This window comes from Pocillopora verrucosa, chromosome 6 (assembly GCF_036669915.1).
Source record: "Pocillopora verrucosa isolate sample1 chromosome 6, ASM3666991v2, whole genome shotgun sequence".
NCBI classification, from domain to species: Eukaryota; Metazoa; Cnidaria; class Anthozoa; order Scleractinia; family Pocilloporidae; genus Pocillopora; species Pocillopora verrucosa.
In genome coordinates, this window is record NC_089317.1 from 14,968,835 (window position 1) to 14,979,159 (window position 10,325).

Sequence of the window (10,325 nt, forward strand, 5' to 3'; positions counted from 1 at the left end):
TTTGTACCTTCGTAAAACAAAACCTGAAGGTAGAATGTCTGCAACACCTATCATCTATCGCAAGCTCAGGCCTCCACCAGCTGTGGCTTAAAATTCAAGCAGGCAACTACAGATCCTTCCTTATATGTACAGTTTATAGACCTCCTTCTTCGACTCTCGATTGCTTCGACAACGAGCTATGTAATGCCCTAACCTCGGCAATGCCAATGAATAAGCCTATTTACATCCTGGGTGACCTAAACTGCAACTTGTTAAACTCATCCGATCCTGCTTCTCAAGCCCTCGTCAATTTCTGTACGTCCTTTAATTTATCTCAGATGATAACACAACCAACAAGGGTCACAGAGTCGTCTGCAACCTTGATTGATGTTATCCTGACCTCACATGAAAACTTAATAATCGACACAAAAGTCATGCCTTCTTCCATCAGCGACCATGATTTAATCTATGCCGTATTTAAACTCAAAAGGCAACGTCCTAAGCCAGTATATCTCACGACAAGAATTTTCAAGAACCACCAGCAAAATGATTTTCTCCGGGATATTTCAATGGTTCCTTGGTGCATCGTCAATTGTTTTGATGATATTGACGACCGCGTCTACACTCTTAACACGTTATTCAGTGAAGTCCTTGACAAGACTTTCTTTCGATCTTTCATTCCAAAAAAGTCTGCCAGCGTGAGATCATTTAGTAAAGATGACAGGACCGTCGCAAACAATTTTAATCGGTTCTTTACGTCTGTTGGCCAAGTTGCTGTTGACAAGATTAATTCACTTGCTAATGAATGCAATTTTGATCTTTCGCCACCTGTGCCTGATCCTGCAATTTCCCCAGTAACTCATCAATTCAATTTTATGCACGTGGATTGTTATGAAGTCGCCCAGATTGTCAGGTCAATGCCAGCTAATAAGTCATCTGGGATTGACAACAATCTTTGTTGACAACAATCTTTTGACGTGTAGTCAAAGATAGCCTTCCTGCTACTCTCCCAGTGATTACATCCATAATCAACGCTTCTTTCAAACATGGAAATTTTCCTCGATCTTGGAAATTAGCTGTCGTGTTGCCTATCCTAAAAGATGGAAATCACGAAGAAGCTAACAACAATAGGCCTATTTCTCTCTTGCCCATCCTTTCGAAAGTATGCAACAGGGTGGTGCTTAATCAAATTCTGCCTTATCTAGTGTCAAATGAAAGGTTATCCACTCGGCAAAGTGGCAATAAGAAATTGCACTCTACGGAAACCTCTTTAATACGAACTACTGATACTCTCTTAAGTGCGATCGATGAGAAGAAAGTTACCGCTGTTGTTTTACTTGATATGAGCAAAGCCTTCGATACTATAAGCCATGGAATATTGCTCAATAAACTGTTGAACGTTGGAATCTCACCATCAAGCATTGATTGGTTTACCAGCTACCTCTCCGACCGCCGACAAGTTGTGCGTATAAATTCTGAGTTGTCTGATCCTCTACCCATTGTATCAGGCGTGCCTCAAGGAAGCATTCTTGGACCTATGTTGTTCAGTATTTATGTAAACGACTTACCACTCACCCCCCTTTCCTGTTTTACTGAAAGTTATGTCGATGACACAAAACTTTACATTTCTTTCCCAGTCCACGACTGGGCTAAATCTGTCACCGATTTAAATGCCGATCTTTTACATATTTGAAACTGGTGCTTCAACAATCGTCTTCTTTTGAATCCTGATAAAAACCAAACTCATTGTTTACAGAAGTCGACAAAGGCTACTAAACCTCCCCGATATCCGTCTCTCCATCTTAGGAAAAGAGCTGACACCGGAGCACATCGTTAAAGACCTAGGTGTGATTTTTGATTCGAACCTAACTTTCCACGAGCACATTGTTAAAACTGTTTCCACCTGTTTCTCAAGTTTGGCCCAGATTAATCGTGTTAAGCATGTATTTGACAGATCGACTTTAATTACTATAATTAACACTTTAGTATTTAGTAAGTTGTTTTATTGTTCCTCCATCTGGTCCAATGCTGCTGACACTAACCTCCTCAAGCTCCAAGCGATCCAGAACTTTGCAGCCCGGATTATTTGTGGATCCAGAAAACTTGACCACCACTTTTGAAAGAACTGCATTGGCTACCTATTAAATCTCAGCTATACTTCCGTGACGCCGTGCTTGCTTTTAAATGTATGACTAGATCCGCTCCTACTTACCTCTCTTCGAAGTTTCTAATGCGCGGTAATGTTAGCGGTCGCACGACCAGAAGCTCCCAACTGTTGCACATACCATTATACAAAACTAAATCTGGACAAAGAACTTTTTATTATCGCACTGTCAGCCTGTGGAACAGTTTAGATAATGATCTTAAACTTTGTAATTCTTCTTCTAATTTTAAGCGTAAACTTAGGGCCAAATTATTTGCTGCTTTTCTTTCTCCTTGGTCCTAGTTTTTAACCATATCATATATTTTTTATTGTCCTTTTTTAAAGTTTCTTAGTTTTTATATTACCCATTTTATCGTACCTTCTTAAAGTTTCTTAGTTGTAATTTTCGTAATTATTTTTAGCTTTATAGATAAAACATTTGTATTATTGTAATTATTAATTGTCCCTGAAAAGCCCTCTTAGGGAGTGTCAATAAAGTTTGTATTGTATTATATTGTATTGGTGGGGAAATTATTACGTGGTTTAATGGCCCTTTCCTGTTATGATCTTTTAATGATTGCATTCATTCAGAGGCTTTCAATGGGGAGCTTGCTACTCCGGAGTAAACACTACTAATTAAGTAAGAATCTTTTTTCTCTATAATTTTTGTCACTTAATTGGATTCACCTTATTTGTATTAACATGTCAACTATAGTTCTTTATTTGCCTTTCATTGTTTAACCCTTCTCAGTTTGTAATTTAGACCTTTGTTGTATCATGTAACTTAAATCTTAAAATTTCTGTTTTGTATATAAGTTGCAATCATTGTAAATAACTTCTGTTTTTAATTTTTAACCTGAAGAAGGCCAAATGGCCGAAATGTCGTGCATTAAACTCATCCAGAACAGTCAAGAGTTGGTCTCTTCTTTGCATCCTTATAATACACTTAACTACAAATTCACGTCCAGACATTGTATCCTGTGGATCCTCTTACTGGGAGTTCATTATTAGGTATACCAAATTCTACGCTGCTTATATATACATATATATGTTTTTTAATCGAGGCAGTTTATTTTCATAAGGAATTCTCGTATTCTGTATGTCACGTTTCTGTACAAAGAATGCTTCAGAACATTTCATGACCTTTTGTTTTCTTAAATTGCAGCCTCATTTCGTTTTGATTACGTGATTATAAAATATCCTTTTCTGGCTAGCTGCACAAAGAGTTATTTCAGTTTAGTTTTCTTTATGTCATAAAAGTATATTAGGCCCTTTTTCATGCATTAGTTTTAAGGAGTTTCCCTCAAGCAAAGAGGAGTTTTATTGGAGTCTTTCAGAGTTTTTTTTACAACATTGGAGTTGTCTTGTCCCTGGAGCCAAGATCAGACGTAAGTCACAATCGTTAGTTGTGTTTTCTGTTGTCAGATTTGTAGTTTAGCACGTTTCCTTAGCTTAGGCTAAGTCGGCTAGCCTGATTACGTGATTCAGTCCAATAAGCGTGTGTAGGTGTCTGCTGTCCGTCCCGTACTTCACTGTGGTTGACCTGGCGGACCCAATTATGCTGCACCCTGTGTCTGCCGTGCTGGGCACGCAACACTGCATAAACTGACCTTATTATTCAGATCTTGTGAATTTTTAATTTTTTTATCTATTTTAATTGTTAATTTATCTGCAGTTTGTATATTAAGATCTGTATAATTAAAGTTGAGTAAAGTAAAGTAAAAATATTTGAGAAGCTTTTTAATTCTCAAGTTGTTCTCTTTATGGTAAGTAATACATGGTCATATCATACAGACACCATGAAATTGAATTCTGCAAAATTGATGCAACCTTGTATTAGGCCAGCATTCTAAAGTGAAAATAATTAATTAAATCTATTCCTATTATTTTCAAGGAAAAAATGCAGCATGTTGTGTATAAGTATCTATCTGTAGCTCTTATTAATAGGAAATTAATGAATTTTAAACTGTTTAAACCATGAAAGCAGTTTCAGATCTTCAATGCTTATCAGCACTTGCACCTTCCAAAGGTTCTAAAAGACCTTGGCCACTTGTGGTCAAACTCATGCTTTCCATTTGAGGACTACAGTGGGGATTTATTCAGAGAGTTATTCCATGGAACAAAGAATGTGGATGACCAGGTTTGTTCCTGTATCATGTACACGTAATGAACTTTTCATCCTGTTATGTACCAATCAGATTATTATTATCATGGTCAACAAAGATCAGATGATGCTGAAATGTTAACATGTCCTGAAAATATGTAAAACTGTCAAAACAATATTTTGACGACATAAATTTCTTGCTTTTGGCATAGCTATTGATATATTACTCAAATGATGTTTGATACAATTTTGCAATGTTTCAGATTGTCACAGCAGTGTCAATAATCCAGAAGTTGCCTGAGATAGCCAGATCTACAACCCCAAGCATTTTATGAACAACTTACTAATAAGTGCTACAATGCATGGTAATGACATTTGGTTAGTCATTACTGTTTTATGTGTGTAGCAAATCTCTTTACTGTTATTACATGATGATCCGATGTAATAGTTATAGTGTGCTGTGTGTGGTGGCATGATCTGCGGGGGTTTAAACCCTGATGTTGTCACTGAGCTGAATCACTTGATATGTAGCTTTAGTTGCGCAGTTGTTTCTGTAACTCTTGGTTCACGTGAATTTTACTTTTGAAGATTCATGGATTATGCTATTTCCCCTTGTGATTTTAGATCAACAAAAGAGAGCACCGCAGAAACCACACATGTTGTTGGATCCTTAAACCAAGTTTGGACCAATTCAGCACCCCTTACCCAGGACCAGCTAGAAAAACTGCCACCAAATCATGAGAAAACATGGGTGTTCCAGCAATGTTTCACAGCAAGAGACAATGCTGGATGATTACACTGTGGAATTTCAACATCTGGATGACATGCACTATGGTTCCATACACACTTATGCGAAAGTGGAAGAAAAATGTTGGAATGCAATATGAAATGAAAAAAAAAGTTCATATCATTTGCCCTGTCATTACTTTGCCATTATGGAAATTTTGGAGATGGCTAAGGAGCAGCTACCCAGGTACAGAGAAAGGACAGTGGTTTATTACATCACTTGAATAAGACATCCAAAAGGTAAAGAATGTGGTTCAGCACAGAATGTGTGGATTTTGTGGACAATATCACTCGCAAACCTTTTGTATTGTATGGACACACTGGAGGAAAGAGTTCCTATTTAACCTGCATTGTTGCCAAAAGAGAAAAATAATTTAGAGAAATGTGTGTATGTCTGACATCATCATGCTTTAAGGCAAAAAATCTTCCCCAGATGCTTGGCAACTACCAAACAGATTAGCTGCCTACCTTAGTTCTTATTGGCACAAATGCAAGGTTAAGGTGGCTCTCAAGTATAGCTGCTTGGATAATATGTGCAAAAGGATCAGTTCAGTGTGGTATTTGTGGAGATTACAGATGCAGGTAGTACTTTTGATAATTATCAGCTCAAACTAATTGAGATCCGGGGTAATTCTGGACTGAGGAGCCTTATGAGCATTGAACTAAACTGTTAAACATTGTTTGCTTTATTGAACTACAATTTAAGTTAAAGGACTAACTAGTGAAATATGATAATTTCTGGGAAAACATGTTAAGGAAACCAGACCAAGGCCCATTTTGAATAAAAGGAGTAAGTTTTTAAAAAAATAACTGTGGTACTGCACCACTGATACAGTGTAACAGGTTGGTGGCCTCCCATTGTTCTGACGAAGTACTAACAATTGAAATGTCAGCTTTTAACTCTTTACGGTGACCAGTGCTGCACAAGAAATCCATAGCTTAAAACCAGCATTTCGAGATGGATAAGCAAAGTGTACTGTATCTTGTGATGGCACCTGGCAAAGAAGAGATTTTTCCTTTTCAAATGGTTGTGTCACTACCATCAGCATGGACACTGGAAAAGTTTTGGATGTTGAACCCCTAAGCAAAGTCTGCAAGAAGTGCAGGGAACATGCATATCTTCTCTTGCTTGGAAGAGAAACACAAGCTTTTGTACTCAGGATGTTATGGAGATGGTAATAGTAAGAGTTATAATTTGATAAAAGGACAGTATGTCATTCATAATGTACAAGTGCAGAAGAAGGAATATGTAGGACATGCACAAAAGAGACTTGGCACTGCTTTACGTATATTCAAGGAGGAGAAGTAAGGAATGAGTGGGGAAGGAAGACTGACAGACAACACAATTGATAAGTTACAAAATTATTATGGTATTGCCAACAGTGGCAATTGTGATAGTCTTCCAGTTATGAAATCACCTATTCCTGCAAGTTTGTTTCATTGTGCATCTGCAGCTGACAGAAAGTTGCATTTGCAGCATTTCCCAGAGAGTGTTAATAGCTGGTGTGGGTACAAGGGATCAAGCCAATCACACCAACTACTACAAGCATGTGGCTGGTCTACCCTTAGATGTCACTGCTGAACTTAAACCAATCTTTTCTAGACTGAGTGAAGACATTCCTCTGAGCAGGTGTCTTGATGGCAAGACAAAATCAGAATGAGGCCCTCAATGCTATGTTCTGGGTGAGAGTACAGAAGAGTGTCTTTGTTGACCCTGAGATCTTGCAGTTGGGCATTTACAATGCAGTAGCCCACTGTAACATTAGATGTCAGGCTTCTGTGAAAGTTCTTGAGGAACTTGGAATTTCTCTTTGTCATTATTGTAAAGATGAGGCTCAACAAGCTGATTCAGTCTGAGTTTTAAAAGCCAGCTGCAAAGAGTGAGAAGTCAACAAGTCTCAGCAGAGATTGCTTCCCTGCAAAAAAAAAATTGATAAACAACAAGAAAAGGAGGGTGATACCTATGTACCTGGTGGACTTTGATGGGTCAAGTGGAGATTAGCACAAAATATTGTTTTTCATGACAATTCCTACTATGTGTTACAGACTCAAAACTTTAATCACATTCTTTTCATTTTTGTAATTTTGCTTTTATACTTTATATTCTTTGTTAGAATATTGCATTGTATCTTAGCATAGCTTTATGTTGGTTATTTTTTATTTAGTTTAATTCAATTTCAGTATGTAATCAACTTAAATTTGTTAATTGGCCACATGTACCTATTGCCCTCTTGCCACACAGCCTTTTTGCTGATGAAAACATCACTAAATGGTATAGTTTGAGCATACAACCAAACTATGAATGGTTCTAGAGCATTTTCAATAAGAGCACCCAGACTCTGGAATGAACTTTTCCATGAATTCGTAGACCAATTATTCTAACATGTTATGAAAAATTTTCAAGATTAATTATCACGAAATTGTTCACCAATGAAAACTTGTCTGCTGTATCAGACAAGTTTTGTCACATTTACATACAAGCTTTAGTTGTTGTAGACATGGTAAACATGAACAAGAAACATTCCACAGAATTTTGAAACCATCTGTAGGATTTTATGCAAAAGATTGTCACAAGATTCCCAAATACCAAGGATTTTGTAGATGATGAAAAGAAGCAAATGATGGAAAGACTCCCAGAGCTTGTTCCAACAGAAGTTGAGAATTGTCCAAGCGAGATTTCTCTAGTCAAATACGCCTTGGACTCTTCAATGAGAAAAGAAAGGAGAAGGGTCCACTTCAGAGTTGAAGAAGAAATCACAAGAAGTACACCAGAGGAGTGCATTCAATCCAAAATGTGCTGTCAAGGGCTACTGGAAGCACTCACAGAAATATTTTGTTTTCATTCATCTTAGCAAGGTGAATTGCTTTCACTCTTGAAAGACTTTTATGGTTCATCATTTTCTGCTATATTGCAAAACAACCTCGACATTTTAAGGGTGCATGCTTTTTTCTTGATTAAATTTTACTACCTTGTCACAGACTAACTGAGAGGCCAAAACCCAAGGAGGCATCATTGAGGTCCTTGCACATATATATAAGAAAAAAAAAATTGAGAAATATATTAAATATTACTGGCAAAATCTCAATTTGAAAAAAGAGGAATGCAAGTACTGTCAGGTAACCGCAAGTGACCACTAGGTCTCCTATGAGGTTGAGAAACTTACAGATGGAAAGATCGAATGAGGCTGTGGTCAAGAGCTAGAGGTATTATAAGTGCCGAATTTACAGATCAAAGGTGAGTAATTTGCATTATCATTATTTTGTATCTTAGTGTACAAAGAGAAGATAATTAAAATTGATTTGTCAGACACAAATCATAAACAATGTAGTTAGACTCTATCCAAGATTTTTTGATTTGTCAGACACGAAACACCACACTGACAGGATCGATACACTTAATCCATAGACCACAAAGCAGAAAATATTGTAAAAATATTAAAAAAATTTTAAAAATATTGCTGTCAAAACCTGCTGGAGAAAACAAAGAAACAAAACTACCGTTTATTTAGATTTGGTGAGTTTATTTAGGTCTGAAAAGATACTGCGCTTGTTAATGCACGATGGGCATAGTAAACATTCATCATCCAACGCGTTTGGTTTCAAATCTTTAAAGAAAGAGAAGTTGTTGTGGGTCATTCCAGGTTTTAGTAACTATCATATGTTTGTAGTTATGTCGACTTATGTCGAAGGTTGATCAATTTTTTTTTCAAAAGATGACAACCAGAGGCGAAATTTCTCATCGGGATATTGCTCATAAGATAACATTCTTTCAAAGCCTCGTGCGTTTCATTTGTCTGAAACGTTTGTTGTTGAGAACATTAGAGGTAAACATTGCCAAATTATGCAATGTCTGATTTTGAGCTTTTTTCGCGAACTGCCCCTAAAAAAAGTAGAGGCAGGCCTGCAAAGATTTTTACATATTTAAAAACTATGATACTATAATCAGCTAGGTGGGTAGTTTCAGTTCCAGAATCGTTGTACTTTTGGAGAAATTCGGACGAACGTTTTCCCAGTTTTACTCGACAACAAAATGACTGAGAGATGAATAATTTATTGGTGTGTTTACATTCACTCCCAGGGAAAATTAAATTTATCAAAGTGAAGACGAATGATGTTACTATGTATGGTAGAAGTGCCAATTTGTAATGTTGTATTTAGTTTGAGATAGAGAAATAAACATTTCACTCTTTCTTTGCATGAAAATGAGGCCCCAGACCTCGAACAAGCTGCCGTTGTTACCATGGCAACAGGAGTGCTGCAACCTATAAAAAGGGAATTTTTGTGCATCTCCCTTGAGTGCCTAACTGCATGCAAAATTTGAAGGGGGACTGAAAATTTTCATTTCCCAAGATGTTTGATTCTTACAGACTTGTTCTTTGCAACAACCTTCAAAATCCTAAAAAGCTTTGGCACATTATTTGCCATCTTGCACCCTCCAAATGTTCCAGATTACCAAATTATTTAACCGTTGACTGTAAGAACTATCAAGACTATTACGATGTTGCCAACCTTTTTAGAGAGCACTTCGCAATGCCTCTTCCTCTGTTCAGTTAAACCCCTTTTCTGACCCACCCAACTGGGACTGTATTGCAGATTACATTGCTACCAAGATGCCATGTGGAGTATCCTACTGTATACCCCCTATCTCTGAAAATTTTGTCAGAACTAGCCTCCAGCAGCTATCTACTGGCAAGGCTTCTAGGCTGGATGAACTTTGTACCTATTTTCTAAAAGTAGCAGCCTCGTACATCTCTCTATCTTTCACTGCAATTTTAAATCTCAGCATTTCTTCTGGTCTTTTTCCCAACATTAGGGAAAATTCCAAAGTCTCACCAATGCATAAAGCTGGTTCATTGTTTGACAGATCTAATTATTGCCCCATATCAGTTCAGGCTATTGCACCAAACATTTTTGAGTGTCACATACACCGAACCTTTTATTATTGTCTTTCCCAACATGAGCTGCTTCTGCAACTTGGTTTCCATAGCTATCACTTGTGTGAGCTGTCTATGGCTTACCTTTCTGATAACATTTTAACAAACATAGATAATAAACTCCTTAGTGGACTTTTACTAGTTGACTTTAAGAAAGTGTTTGACGTTGTGGATCATGATACATTACTTGATAAATTTTGTATCAATGGCTGTTTCCATTTTTCCATGGCTTAGTTTCACTCTAACCTATCCAGGCACTCTCAGCTCAGCACACAATGTCCAGATAGGTGGTAGATATATTGAGCAAGTGGACCATGCCAAGTTGCTTGGTGTTATGATAGACAATACCATGTGTTGGGAGCACCATATCAATACAATA

At 37.2% G+C, this 10,325-nt stretch overlaps 1 pseudogene; it reads left to right on the forward strand.

Annotated features, from left to right (window-relative positions):
• The first annotated feature begins 200 nt into the window (after positions 1-200).
• Positions 201-5,236, forward strand: LOC131795792 (uncharacterized; annotated as a pseudogene).
• The last annotated feature ends 5,089 nt before the right edge of the window (positions 5,237-10,325 follow it).